Here is a 5808-nt window from a genome sequence, read left to right on the forward strand (position 1 = left end):
AAATTTTGGGAGAAAATTATGCTAACATAGATGACTTACAATTATTTGGAGCAATAATTTGTCCCATGAATCAAATTGAATATTTGACAACTGGGCTGAGTCCCTTAGCTCAACCCCTCACTTGAGAACACAGAGCTTTTGATACAAAATAGATAAAATGATTGGGGGTTAAAACGTAAGGAAATTATCTAAGACTCCTCATAAGACCAAGACTTGTTGATAGTGTCCTAACAGAAAGTAAAGTTAAAACTTAAAATTTGGGTGGATTTAAGGAAAATGTTAACTTTAAAAATCATATATTTAGCTCTGGAATAAACGCAATCTTTGGTGAAGGGAGAAAGAATATACAATGGAGGAAAGACAGCCTCTTTATGCAGGGAAATTTGGCCACCACACGCAAACTGATGAAATCAGAACACTCCTTCATGTCATACAAATAATTAACTCAAAATGACTTAAATATTTAAACACAAAATCTCCTCCTAGAAGAAAGTATAGGCAAACAGTGTTCCCAAATGTCAGTCTTTCAAGTCAATACAAATTAAAGTAAAAATTAACAAATGGGATTAAATTAAGCTTATAAACTTTGCATAGCAAAGGAAACTATAAACAATCTGAAAAGATTACCAATAAAGGGAGAAAATATTTGCAAATGGTGTGGTGAGCAGGGCTTAATTTCCAGAATATACAAACAGCTCATACAACCCAATAACAAAATAACAAAAACCCAATCAAAGATGAAAATTTTAGGAGACCTACACAAACATTTCCCCAATAAAGTTAACCAAACAAAGGCACATTAAAAATGCTCAGTGTCACTATTAGAGAATTGCAAATCAAAACTAGAATGAAGTATCACCTCCCAGCAGTCAGAATGGCCATCATTAAAGAGCCCACAAACGATAAATGCTGAAGAGATTGTGGAGAAAATGTCATCCACCTACACATATAGCGTGGTGCAGCCATTAGGGAAACCACTATGGAGAGTTCTTTAAAACGGAAAACAGATTTATGATATTATCAAGGAATAATCCTGGTCGTATATCTGAAGGAAACTCTAATTTGAACAGACACATGCACCCCAATGTCTATTGTATCACTATTTACAAGAGCCAATACATGAAGCAACCAAAATGTCTATTGACAGGTGATTAGATAAAGATGTTCTATATAACAACATGGGTGAACCTGGAGATTTTCATCCAGACTAAGCCAGAAAGAGAAAGAAAACTTACCACAAAAGGAAAAGAAAATATACCACTCAAAAAAAAAAAAAAAAAGAGAGAGAGCGTGATAAACAAACTTACAGAACAGAAATAGACTAACATAGAAAACAACATGTGGTTATTGTTTTCAGGGAGTGGAGGGATAAATTGAGGGAGTTTGATATTTACAGGTATTAAATTCTGTATATAAATAGATAAACTGCAAGGCCCCACTGCATAGCACAAGGAACTATATTCAGTATGTTGAAATAGCCTATAATAAATAACAATATAAAAAGGAATATGTATGATATATCACATATGCCATGAATGTAGAATTGAATCACTCCCTATGCAAAAATTAATACAAGATTGCTAACAGAATTGAACTTCAAAACATTGGTATATTTAAATGGGCTTTACATAAGATGGCTTTCTATAAGCATCTCTTTTGCTTGTTTATATTTTGGGAGAGACCCGTTTCACTGGATCATTCCTTCCCTGCTGCTTATTATATAACACAGCATATAAATCTACCCTTTAGTGAATATTAATTACACATAGTAGAGGAAATCAATAGGTTTACTGAGCCCATAAAGTAAACTGAGGCTGTACTCAGGGACTGATAAAAGTGAAAATAAAATTTTGCTATGGGCACTCAGAAATCAAACAAAAGAACACAAAAAACTGTTCAACTCCTTGTGCAAACTTATGATGATATGACAAATTGAACTCTAAAATTCTAGACCATAGAACTCTTTAATTTCAGTTTACTTGGAAATCTCCTCACTAATATAAAAAAGCAAATAAATGTATAATTAGGCAGTTCAATCTTTAAATATCTTTTAGGTGGGAAACCAGTTCTTTGGAGAATTAAAATTAACTGTCTTTGTCTTTAAAGCTTCACAGATCAGAAATGTAAATAGAGTTCACAGTGTCCAGGGACTGAATTTATTTAACTCAATCTAATAAAACCTGAAAACAAGTATAAAAAAAAGGGGGGTTGTCTTTTTAAATCTCAAACTGCAGAGAAAACTCCCTCACCCAAAATCTAATGAATAGTCTCCCTAAGGGATTATTAAGGACAAATGTAAATGTTAAACATCTTTTCCATGAATAGTAAAGCCTCAGTCAACTAAGTAAAAAATAAATAGATAAATAAAAAAGTAATAAATAATAAATAAAATTAACTTATTTCACTGTTATTTACAAACTAGTAAGCTTTAAATTTTAATATCTGATTCATAAATAAGCTTTTAAAGTGAAGCTATGGGATCTGTGGTTTGACTGTGTTTATGCCTGTGTATATGCCTCACATTATGAGATGTCTCTGCTTTCAAGAATTATTATCAATATTAAGTTTACAATAGAGTTTGGTTAAAATGACTTGAAAGTAAGCAATTTCAAATTAATTCTAAATATGAAAGAAATTTCAGAATGATTTTCAGGTTCACATAAAATAGGAAATATTCAAAATTAAATTTATATCTGACATTAAAGCCAACCTGAGATCACTGGTTAATAATTATAGACATGATTTGCTATTTGGCTTGCTTTATTGAATGTCAATAAACTTGTGTTATGTCTGTTGCACAGTTCTTCGGAGAAAAATCCACTCGTATTGTTATCATAAGTAATACAATAGAGATAAATGAGTTAATAATTTTCATGTGAACTCTCTAAGGAATAATTATGTTTTGGATATGTCTATCTAAAACAATTTGTCTAGATTTTTGGTAACTAGAGCTGAATTATGGGAATTAATTGAATATCCAGGTCATTTCAAATAAGATAAAATATTGAAATAATTGCTGATTTGGTCTAAATTTTGTGCGTTTTGCACCCTTACAAGGGAAAAAACTAAAGATATTGTGTTTACTTTACACGTCTTGTACCACAAAGAGGAAATAGTTATGGTAAGAAGTCATGGAACATTCCAGTTGGTAAAAGCTGGTGCAACAAACAGTTCACGATTTCTTGCTGTTTTTCTTTTTTTTTTTTTTGTTAGTGATTAAGATTCCTAAGTGCTAAAATTTTAATATGTAATTAAAACTACTCAGGATAATAAAGGAAGCATTTCAGGAAAGTAGGATGTGTGTTTTCAGCAAAATAAGGTATGAGGAATGAAAATACATTTTGTTAAGGGGAAAGAATAACTGTGCCCTAGAAATAGATGCTCCTGGATGGAAAAAATAAAGGGCACATTAACATAAATACAGAAACTTATGAAAGGTTCATGAAAATGGAACCCCCTGAAAAGAAGGCTTGAATTTCATCAGAAATGGATTAGATTAAATTTAGCTAGACAAGTGGATTTTGCCTTTAAAAACTGGCTGATACAAAACTGGATTTGTTTTTCTCCCTTGGAGAGAGAAAAATAATTTTTCTTGAAATACCTTATTTGGTAGAAGATTATGAGAGTTTGTCTAGCTTTGTGTGACCTGTCTTTGTTTTTAAATATTTTGTGACTTTGGTTAAATGCCTATGTATTTTTCTCAATGGCCTGTGATACAATTTGACCAAGTGGTGACAAACATCCCAAACAGAAAATTCTAACTGAAGTTCTATTCATTTTCGAGCTAAATCTCGAATGCTTCAAAGAAATCCTGTACCATCACAGAGTGAAAATGCCAACTAATTAGTCTTATTGGCATGTTTAAATTCCTTGAGAAACAATGCCAAGTAATTGAAGGTAAATCTCTTTAGATTACATTGTGTGGGTAAATTCCATAGCAATATTCTAAAATTAATATTGGATTCCTAAACTTCTGTTATGTGCTTTCATGTTATGTCATAATTCTAGCTGTTATCTTAAAATGGTGTATGCCATGGAAATACCCAAATTTCTTATCAATTGCATTAGAATCAGATCTGTAATCTATCATTTTAAATATTTATTGTTTATGGACAATCATTTTACTACAATACATTTATACATATGAAGATCTTCAAGAAGATATGTACTATGTTTGTTATTAGATTCTTACTCATGGCAGAAAGAATTCAGAGGTGAGACACAGATGTCAAGAAAGTAAAGTGAGGATTTATCAATGGATAGATACTACACCCTCAAGGCAAGAGCAGACAGGCTTAGGTGAAAAGTGTCCCTGAGTTTCTTTAGGAACTTGGTTACATATGTTGTAAAATAAAAATGAATGAATGGAATATTCATTGTGGAGGGAAGGACTTGGGGTCATATTCCCTATTTCCATCCCAGCTCCAACTTCCTGAGGGGTGGGTAGATTTTTGGCCTTATTTAGTCTGGATCAGATATGTCACAACATCTGTGCATGATGGGTACTTCTCATCTGCAAGACTAACTTTACTGCAATGAGGGCATAATAAACAAAAAATTTATACTGGGACCCTGGAGAATCCTGCCTTTTCCCACAATTCTTTGCCTGCTTCTGAGACACTTATCACTCCCAAAATATGTGATTTCTTATCAGTCCAGTGGTTTCTGCTTTTCTGTGTCTGCCCAAGGACTCCTTCATTTGGTTTCCTGCTTTAGACCAAACCCCAGCATTTCCCCCCTATTCCTGTCATTTGGGTTGTGTTCCTCTTTCTCTGTTCATGTTTGGCTACCTGCTTGCTCCAACAATACAAAGAAATTTTGGATAAATGTGTTTCTGATATCCTGTCTATTTTACAAGATTGTTGCCTCTCACATTACCTAATGTGTAAATGAGACAGCTGATTGTACATAAAAAATTTGCACATATTATACATATTACAGTTATAGTAGAGCAACTCTAAGTATGGGAAGAAGCAATAAGGGAAAACATTTCCTGGATCATAATAGACTAGTGATACAGGCCATAGAGTATTTTAGATAATCAACAGGGCCTGATCCAAAAATTAACACATTGAGTGGCCTAAAAATAGAATCCTCACCTGGTCTAGGAATGATACACCCTTTCAGACAAAAATTGGTCCTGAAATGCCTTCCATTCATTGGTCAAATTTGTGATCAAGAGGAAGGATTGTAGATAGAGAAAGTCACTTATCATATCAGTAAATGAAAGATGCTGTGGCCACCCACAGGTTGGCACTCTAAGGAAATTCAGGATAATAAAAGCAGGACACTGTCTCTAGATAGTGAACATACATATCAAAGGAATGATTTCAATGAGCCCATGGTCTTGTATTTTTCCATTTAGAGAGAAACACTAAATTCATTAACTTGAATTGGTTGATTTTATTTGTTAACAGTAATCATTGATATTCCAACTACCTGATTTTTCTTTGTTTGTTTTATGGCACAACTCTATATATCCTGGCTCCTCCTTTACCTTTCAGAACAGTCTCTAAGAGTTAACTATCTAAGAGCTTTACAGACTCCATATGTCCCCTGAATAAAATATAATTCTCAGCTTTTCAGTTGTACATATTTTTCAGTGGACAGAAGTCAGCCTACCTGTCTGAGTCCCCCAGTAGGAAGATCAGGACACTGGAAGACCTTTGGGGATTGAACAGGAAAAGAGGAGCACTTCAAGCTGTTTGAACAAAAAGTAGGCTACCCCGACCTCATGTCTTAACAGGCTAAAATGAACAGCAAATTTTGAGTTTTCTGAGTTAACGGGAGGTTTTTCCCTGGTGACGG

Source organism: Camelus ferus, chromosome 4 (assembly GCF_009834535.1).
Source record: "Camelus ferus isolate YT-003-E chromosome 4, BCGSAC_Cfer_1.0, whole genome shotgun sequence".
Classification (NCBI taxonomy): domain Eukaryota; kingdom Metazoa; phylum Chordata; class Mammalia; order Artiodactyla; family Camelidae; genus Camelus; species Camelus ferus.